Here is a 10,139-nt window from a genome sequence, read left to right as displayed (position 1 = left end):
ATGGAGAAGACCCTGAGGAAAAGGAGGTCCGGCGACAGACCCAAAGTTGGGTCCAGCTCAAGGGGAGGCCCTAAGGCCTGACACTTTCTGAGGCTGTGGGGCATTCACAAAAAGGGACCTAACATGGCTGCCCTTCGAAAGACCCAACAAGCAGCTGAAAGAGTCAGATGCAGATATTTGCACCCAACCAGTGGACAGAATGTTGACCCCTGTGGTTGTATTTGGGAAAAGCTGGAGAAAGCTGAGGAAGGGAGCAACCCTGTAGGAGGACCAGCAGTCTCAGTTAACCTGGACCCCCGAGATCTCTCAGACACTGGATCACCAACCAGGCAGCATACACCAGCTGATGTGAGGCCCCCAACACATACACACACAAGTTCAGTCAGAGGAGATGCACCTAACCCTCACGAGACTGGAGGCCCCAGGGCTTTAGAGGTCTGGTGGGGTGGTGGAGGTTGGGGACATCCTCGTGAAGATGGGTGGGGAGGAGGTATGGGATGGGGAACAGTGAGAGGGTGGACCACCGGAAGGGGAATAAAATTTGGAGTGCAAAAAAAAAAAAAAAAACAGTTAAAGATTTCATTTCCAAATAGAACCAGAATCTTGCTTGAGTAAGTAATTGACAAAGTGTTTGGTTGGACTTTGGTGATTAGGTTTCATACGTGAGAGAGAGACTAGGTTCTGCTTCCTGTTTTTCTTTTCTTTTTTCTTTTTTTTTTTTTTTTTTCGGAGCTGGGGACTGAACCCAGGGCCTTGCGCTTGCTAGGCAAGTGCTCTACCACTGAGCTAAATCCCCAACCCCACTTCCTGTTTTTCTAATACATGCTTTTGCCGTGTGCCCCAAGCTGGCCTTAAATTCATCAGCAGTTCTGCCTCAGGAGAGTAGAAATAGATGAGCCTGGAGTTTTCTGCCTGCCCGCTTAGCTCATGTGTTCACTGAGAGACGGAACAAAAAAATCGAGGTGCATGGCCTCCATGTGCACGCACGTAGATGTTAGTGTCACCCACACATACAGAACACACGCCAAACCCAAGCACTTAGCGGCTAGAGTTACACTGAGCCAGCCAGAATTGTCGCGGTTGTGAGTCAAACACCAAATTATTAGCAGTTTGCTTATTGCTGTATGCTCAACTTAAGATTTTGTTTTAAATTATGCTTTCTACCGATTAGGAGAAACCGAGGAGTCAGAGGATTAGCTTATTTAGGTATCTTACAGGGCAGATAAGGAAGGGAGGTGTGGAAGCAGTGGGGCGTAGAACAGTGGAGAAAGAAGAGCTAAGATGCTATTAAAGGTCCTTACAGCCCAGAGGCTTAGGTGTACAGCCAGCAGGTGAGGATTAAATGTGGCGTCAGCAGGAGATACTCCACCAGCTCTCAGGCTGTCTGCTTTCACGCTGCTGTGTTAGGAGCTCCTTCAGAGCAAGGCTGCCACAGCTGTAGCTCCTGTGCCTGCCGTTCAGTTTACTTAAGTCAGGAGCATCTTCAGACCCCACATCTAGCATTGATTTGTAATTTGCTGCTGTCAGTCATTACTATGGCTCCTCCCCCATTTCTTGTGCATGTTGTGCTTAAACCCAAGGTCTTGCTCACACAGACCCTAGGCACTTGCCTTACCACCAGTCACATCCCAGCGTGGTCTTAACAACAGAATACCGTGTAACCCAGGCTGGAATCAGATTCATAGTCCTGTCTCTACCTCCAGTGTTTGTGTCCATTCAGACCTGACTCACCAACATTTCCAATCTCTCACGATATTTTTTTTCTCCCTGAACCTTATTAAATGTGCTAAGAATAGTTTGTGGCCAACTATTGAGACTTAGAACATTAGTTTTGATGGCATATGCCTTTCAGTCCCAGTACATAAGATGCTGAGGCAGGAGGATTGCTTGAACACAGGGAAACCTTGATTGCAAGCTTATCGGTGCTGTACTCTGGGTGAGAGGTATTGTATTTTTAGGTAAAGCGCGAGGAAAGGTGGGTTCCAGTCACAGTAAGGATTTCTCTAGTAGAATGGTAACAGCACCCAAGGGTGGTAGCAGGTGTCTTGAGTACCCATTAAGCAGAGGCTGAGGCAAGGGGATTCCTTGAATAGCTAAGTTTGAAACTAGCCTACACAACATAATGAAAGTGCATCTTTCTTTAATTTAAAAAGAAACGATATATTTGTTATATATAAGTTCACTGTAGCTGTCTTCAGACACACCAGAAGAGGGCATCAGATCTCATTACAGATGGTTGTGAGCCACCATGTAGTTGCTGGGATTTGAACTCAGGACCTCTGGAACAGCAGTCAGTATTCTTAACCACTAAGCCATCTCTCCAGCCTGAGAGTCTTTATTAAATTGAATTTTAAAATATTAAGTATTTAGGTTTAAAAATCCCAGGAAGGATACCAAGTGTTTAAAGACGATGTCACGTAGCAAAAAGGTTGGGAGAGATCAATTACTGCCTTAATTAATGTGTTGTTTAATGTTTAGTGGTTTGTAACAACCAAAACTCGTCCCATGATTTGCTTGAACATCCACAGAAAGTTGGGAGGGGAAATAAGCTAAACTCCCATTTTCAAGGAGAGAACATTGAGGGACCTGGGCAGAGGTATGCTCAGGTTTATGTGTGAAGGGTAACTTGGGGACCAGACACTGAAATATCTTCTATCTATACTTCTTACACGTGTACCAGAGGCTACTGTGTACCAAAGGGCACTCGGTGAACAGGCTGATTCAGTTGAAAGAACCCTCTGATCTACTCACCTCTCTGTTACTCTCTGCAGTCTTACCCAGTTTGGGCTTGAAGTCTCCAGCCTCCCAAATAAATGGGGGGTGACTGACTTCAGGCACGTGCTACCATGAGCATGTGCTCACTTGATGAAGCAAATACAAACCTTAAAGGTGTTCCTGGGAAGCAAAGAGAAAAAGCTTTCAGAACATTCCTGAAAGGTCCAGGACTCCTCGTTACAGAGCAGCTGTGTTGGGGGAATGCAGCTTACAGTGAGTCTGCCTCGAGACCCGAAAAAGGCAGCTGTCCTCGTTGAACACAACATGAAGTTGCTTACTTTATCTAGGAATTTCACTTCTCAGCTACTTTGTTAGCCAGCAACTTCAAGAAACCATCTGTGTTTTTGCTGGGTTCATGACAATGAGAGGCATTGCAGTTTGAGGACAAAAGCTGCACAGGAAAAAAGAAACTGTTTAGCCTTTCTCTTTGATTCTTTCCCAAGCTAACAAGGAATGCATGAACTTATAATCATTATCATCATCATCATCATCATCATCATCATCATCATCATCATTATTATTATTATTATTATTATTATTATTATTATTATTATTATTTTATCCCCTTGCTCAAGGTGGCAATACCAAGCATCTGCTGGGTGACAGGGAGAGACCGCATCCTTTGTACAAGTTTCTTGGGGTTGGATTCACACTGATCTCACAGGAGAATTAGTTCCTTCAAAAATACATCAGACAGCATGGCTGACTGGGTTTTGACTTGTACTTTCAACACATCGCCTGGTTCCTCTCTACCCATCCCCCAGTTGTAATATAGTCTTAGTTAGCTCTCATCTCAATGGGACCTGAGCTTTGCCACAGCCAGAGTCATGGACCAAATTGCTGCTTGCTAAATAGCTTGGCCTCTGGTATTTTGTGATAGTAACAGAAAATAGACTAAGAATGTCCTTCCCCCAACCCCAGTTCAGCAGTTTCCTGCTATTAGGCAAATGGACTTCCTGACGTTCCCACAAAGCATATTCATTTTCTCCTGACTTGCAGTATCTCCCATTTGTCTTTTAACTCTACCCAAACATTTGCTTAGGTATCCAGCTTTGCTGAAACCTGTAGCACCATCTCTGTCTACCACGCAGTTAACACTGACTGGGGCTAACTGTGCTGTTTTAGTTTGGGAGTTAAACACCCCAAAGGGGACCATGTTAAAGGCCTCCTTCCAGTACAGCTCAGGGCGCTACTGGGAGGTGGTAGACCCTTTCAAGAGGTAGAGCTAGTTGGATGAAGTTAGGCTACGGAGTGTACCTAGGAAGGAAGTATTGAGAGCCTGGCTAGTCCTGTTTCATTCTTTTTACTAGAGCAATGGAGGCAAGCAATTGTGGAGTGAAAGCTCTGAACTGAGATAAAGTTATCCTTGTTTAAGTCAATCTTCTTGGGCGTTTTGCCACATTAATGGGAAGCTCACTAGCAAATAACTTATAAACACACACCTTTTGGGAAAGGGAACAACTCAGTTATATATATATGTATATATATATATGCATATATATACACATACATACACACATATATACATACATACATACATCATACATATATATACTTTTTAAATATTTATTTAGGGCCTGGCGAGATGACTCATTAGTTAAGAGAACTTACTGCTCTTTCCTGAGGACCGGGGTTCAGTTCCCACATGTTGGCTCACAACTACTCATAACTCCAGTCCCAGGAGTTGTGAATCCCTTTTCTGACCTCTGACACCAGAATTATGTAGCTCTGGCTGTTGTGGAACTCACTATGTAGACCAGGCTGACTTCGAGCTCCCAGAGATCCTTTTGCCTCTGCCTTCCGAGTGCTAGGATTAAAAGGGTGCAGCACTGTGCTTTGCAAAATCCAACTCTTTCCACTGAGGCAAGGTCTCACTCCGCAGCCCCTCCCTGGCCTAGAACTCACTATGTAGCCTAGGTTGGCTTTGAACTCATGATGATTCTATACCTTGGTCTCCAAAGTGTTGAGGTTATAGGCATGCCCACCGTGCCTGGCTGGGAATCATTTGTTACTAGTTAGTATTGATTAGTACTATATTAACATAATTGTGCTCTATTAATACAATAGTGATAAAGTGCTAGCGTCACAAATGAACAGGCATCATATGTCACACGTTTTCTGCACTATTTCTCTCCAGGATGGCAGTACACCACGGTACAGACTATCTGGATTTATTGCCCCTTGGAATTTGTTTTGTGGCCCACTATATTTAATCAGTGCCATCAGCATATGCATGGAAATGGAACTATTCCATTGGAGCATGATGGCCTCCCCAGTGGCCACACAACTCAAGACAATGACTACCCTCTGCCAGGTCAGGTCTCATGAGTCCCTTACCCATCTATGACAGGTCCAATCTTTTACTGGAAAGTCACTGAGGCTTGAACAGACTTTTGCCACATGCCAATTCTGGGGAAGTCTGCTGATCTTGTCCCGCTCTTCCTCCTCCTTCCACTCCTGTCTGTTCACTTTGCTGACTGCATGTGTATTATTCCCTGTGTCTGTCCCCAGCAGACACTGCTGCTCTTGCTTTGCAACTGAGTGAGTTTTCTCTGCACCTGGCCCTCTTATGCTGCTTCTGCGCATCCTCCCACTGTGCACACAGCTCCAGCCTCGTCCTTTCTTTTGTTTAGGGACATCTCTCTGCCTGTCCCCTGAGGTTGCTGCTGCACACGTTTGAGCTATGAGTGTTCTCCCTCTTGTCCTGAATGATGCATGAACCATTCCGGAGTGCACAGACCTCTGGAAATGTTGCATCTATGTGACAGAGTTTCCAACACTGTTTGCCAACAAAGTCAGATGCTACCCTTCCTCGCCTTCACATCCTTAGGGAGCACAAGTCCTGTCCTGCTTGGTCTGTGGCCTGGACACTCTCTCTCTCTCTCTCTCTCTCTCTCTCTCTCTCTCTCTCTGTGTGTGTGTGTGTGAGTGTGTGTGTGTGTGTGTGTGTGTGCACGCTTGCTTTCTAGATAGTGATGGGATCCCCAGGCAGAATGTGCAGTTTGGGTGTGATAGGCACCTGGGATCTCTGGCTGCAGCACAGTGACCTAATAGCAAGCTATGTGACCACTGCTGTGGTGGATCTCCTGTAAGAAATCTAAGATGTCTCTTCAGGCCTATTGGCTTCTCTCAGATGTCTCTATCGTGGGAACTTGTATCCTGGCCATCTTCTGTCTCCAATAGGGTCCTGTCTTCCCCATACCATCTCCTCCTATCCTGCCTCAGGACCACTGACAGCCCCAGGAGGACTTGGCAGTTGTTTTGGAAGGATCTGGTAATAGGTGTCTGTTCCCAGTCGGGCCCTACCTGGCCCAAGACTTCAAAGGCTTCCCCAGTTTTGTGCTGTGACCCTTAACGCCACAGCCTGCATCCTTGAGCTGGCCCTGGATGCTTCCTGTCATCTCTGGGGATCAGTGAGAGGTGTAGTGTACAACTGGCTGAGAGCATTGGGAAAGAGGTTTAGGGTGGCATAGGCCAGGTCTGGAAGCCCTCCCTTCCCATGGATCGGAACTGACCCAAGCCTCCACCTGTCCAGTTCCTGTTCCCAGGCCTCCACCTGTCCGGTTCCTGTTCCCAGCCTTCACAGCTGAGGCTTAGGTTCTTAGCTGTCAGCCACAAGTCATCTTGAATGGTGGCACGGCTTTGTAGATTGTAAGCGAGGTTCCCAACTACACTGGCTTTGCGGGTCTGTCAGGCAGGGCTGGTTTCTGGTCCTGGCAGTGTTTGTAGTCTTTAGTCTCTTGGCACCAGCAGTGCTCAGACCACCTGATGTGTGCCTGTCACTGCCCCTGAGTGTGTTGGGACCCCTTTGGCAGGTGCTTCAGAGTTGATGACTGCAGAAGTTCTGGGGTGAATCTATTGAGCAGTACCTTCCCCTCCGGCCCCCAGGTCCTTTCCCCAGACAAGACAAGAAGGTCAGCCTGGGTGGATTGGGGAGTAGAAACTGAACCTTACTCTCTCACTGGTGGGTGACAGCCCACAAGGAGGAGAAATAGTGGGGGTGGAAAGACAAATGGAGGAGGCAGAAACATCAAGTTCATCGTCTCAATGAATGCAGTGACTCCTGGCAACACCTGATAACAGCTTCCGGAACTAAGGTTGCTAGCCTAGCAACACTTCCTGACAGAAGTCCTAGGGCACCTGTTTTGTATCCTGTGTGCCTAGGACTGCTGGGAAGGGCTCCATCCAAGTTGCTCCCCGCCAACCCTCTTCTCAAATTCTCACACCTTTAAAATTCTCACACCCATCGAAACTTTGTGCACGGCATTTGTAATAGCTAATCTTGGTTGTCAGTTTGACACACCTGGGAAGAAGGAATCTCATCTGAGGGATTGCCTGTTGGCGTGTCTGTGGAACATTTTTCTTGATTGCTAATGGATGTAGGTGAGCCCAGCCCACTCCGGGTGTTACCATTCCCAGGCAGGAGGGCCTTGGCTATGTAAGAAAGGTAGCTGAGCAAATCTGAGAAAAGCAAGCCAGTAAGTAGCATTCCTGTGTGGTCTACATTTTAAATTCCTGCCTCTAGTTCTCGCCCTGGCTTCCCTTGATGAACGTTCGATGAATGAACGTTTTCTCCCTGAAGTTGGAGAGGCAGATTAAAGTTCCCACCAAAGGAAACACTTCGGTAGTTAGAACTGCCCCATAATTGATGCTGCCTGGGTGGAGGCCCAGTGAATGCTCAACAGGTCCGTGGACAAACACGGCGTTACACAGGGCAACCACGGTGCTACACCGGCCATTTCAAGACTGAGCATGGGGCATTCCAGCTGGAATGTTGGCTACACGACATGTGCTGGAGAAGTGTTAGAGGCAGTTTGAAAGCGGCAGCCCCTCCTGGTGTGACTCCGTAGCCCCTGAGCACTATTAAACACGATGTGCTTTCCTGTCACGGCTTGGAAAGCCCAACAACTCGGTGGGATCAGCTTTTTGGCTGACCTCTCAGTTGCTCCGATCCCCACCCTGCTGGGGGACACAGAGAACGACCTGAGCTGTTCCCTCAGCTTGGCACCTCCCTTGGGAGTCTCAGGAGGTAAGTGACCTGCTCCTCGCGGGGAACAAGCACCCCCTGCTGTTTGAAGGGAGCTATGACCAAAGGCCACACTTGCTTTTTACTGTTGCAATGAAGATTCTTGAGAAATCTCAAAGAAAGGAAGCTAGTTAGTTCACAGTGAAGCTCTTCCCAGTAGCCTAGACGCACTCACTGAGTGTTTATAAGCAGTGGCTGGCCTGCCAGCTAGTACTTCATGTGGATGGAGAAGTGATGACCGAGGTTTTTCATTACAGTGCACAACAGCTACTGGCCCCACTGGGAGCTGCAGCTCACCTCTCTCCACTGCTTCCTCCAATAGTTCCAGTTATTTCTTCATATCTGAATGAAAACAGAAATACAAGGAAAGGGCATGTCATGTGATGGTTTGCATATGCTTGGTCTAGGGAGTGGCACTATTTGGAGGTGTGGCCCTGTTGGAGTGGGTGTGTTACTGTGGGTGTGGGCTTTAAGACCCTCATCCGAGCTGCCTGGAAGCCAGTATTCTGCTAATAGCCTTCAGATGATGATGTAGGACTCTCAGCTCCTCCTGCACCATGCCTGCCTGGATGCTGCCATGTTCCCACCTTGATGATACTGGACTGAATCTCTGAACCTATAAGCCAGCCCCAATTAAATGTTGTCTGTATAAGAGTTGCATTGATCATGGTGTCTGTTCACAGCAGTAAAGCCCTAACTAAGACAAAGAATGACTGATCCTACATATGGGGGACGGGAAAGTTTATTGTAGATAAAAGGGAGAGCACAGCCAGAGGGATCCCAGAGATATCTGGGAGAGATCAGAGTGGACAGGACTTAGCTAAGCTGGGCCTTGTGGGGAGAGGGTTAGAGGAGAACTAGGTGCAGCAGCCAAGAGGGCAAAAGTACAAAAGGACAGGTAACAAAATGGCTGGATTATATAGGGATGAGCCTCTGGGTTCCCTGGGCTGAAGAAGTTTAGGGTAGGGCGTGGGGTATACCAGACATACCCTGCAACAGGTAGGGCTGCTGGGAGAACCTGAAGGCCAGATCCATGTTGATATGTTAAATAGGTACCTCAGCCGTTTGTCCCAGGGCTTGAGACATATTACATATTAATTTTTAAGAAATCTACATTCTGCATATGAAAGAAAACATACAGCATTTATCTTCCTGACTCCTGTTTTTTTTTCATTTACCATAATAATCTCTAGTTCCAACCAGGTTTCTGCAAAGGACAAACTTCTTTATCTTTTACAGCTGAATAAAACACTGTGGTCTTCCCCCCACCCCACCCCCGTCCTCCCAACTGGTCTAGGTCTATATCTTGGCCATTGTGAATAATTCAACAATAAGCATAGATGTAGGAATCTCTCTGGGAGGTTCTGACTTCGATTCTGCCATGTGTACACCCAGGAGCAGCATAGCTGGCTCCTGTGGTAGTTGTCTTTGCCATTTCTTAAAGAGACTTCCTATCGATTTACGTAGTAGCCAAGTTAGTTCACCTTTCCTCCAGCAGTGGATAAGCGCATCGTCTGCACTCAGGGTCTTGACAGCGATTCTGATCGGGGTGAGGCGGATATTAATATATTTAAATTTGTATTTCCCCAACGCTCAGGATGTTAAACATTTTTCTCTATATTATCTGCTATTTGTATTTTTCCTTTGAGAATGAGACTTTAATAATTATTAATATTCAGTTACTGTCCATTTGTTGGTTGGGTGTGTGCATGCGAGATTTTTACTTTGTAGATTCTAGATACTAGTCTCCTGTCAGATACCCAGATTTTTTTTTCCCATTCGGTAGACTATGGATGTCTAACCCTGAGCCACGTGCAGCCCAGATTAGGTATGAATGTGGGTCAACACAAAGCTTACATTTGGTTAATCATGAGATTAAAAATTATTTGAATTCAATCGAGTGGTTCTCAGGAATAAACTTTGTAGATGATGTCATGCCTCTATCATACAAATTACACGTGTATTCATTCCCAGTATCTGAGAACCTGTGTGGCTTCAGGTTTTAGTAATTTCGGGTATTTGGGGTGTAGCCTGCATGTATGTCTGTGTACTTTATGTGCAGTACCTGCAGTGGTCAGAAGAGAATGTGAGGTTCCCCTGGAACTAGTTATAGGCAGTTGTGTGATGACATGTGGGTGCTGGGAATCAAACACGGGACCTCTGGAAGAGCAGCCAGTGCCATCTCTTCAGCCTGTGACTTCAGTTATACAGTGGTGCAGGCTCGAATGTGTCATGTTTCAAGTGCAGACAGTTGAATGGACACCATCAGATGGGATATGTCCCTTAGGGAGGGACACTCAGCAGTTATAAGTAGTTTAATACATTACCAATCAAGGTT

This window comes from Rattus norvegicus, chromosome 17 (assembly GCF_021556685.1).
Source record: "Rattus norvegicus strain SHRSP/BbbUtx chromosome 17, alternate assembly SHRSP_T2T, whole genome shotgun sequence".
Lineage (NCBI taxonomy): Eukaryota > Metazoa > Chordata > Mammalia > Rodentia > Muridae > Rattus > Rattus norvegicus.
This window is presented reverse-complemented; position numbering follows the sequence as displayed.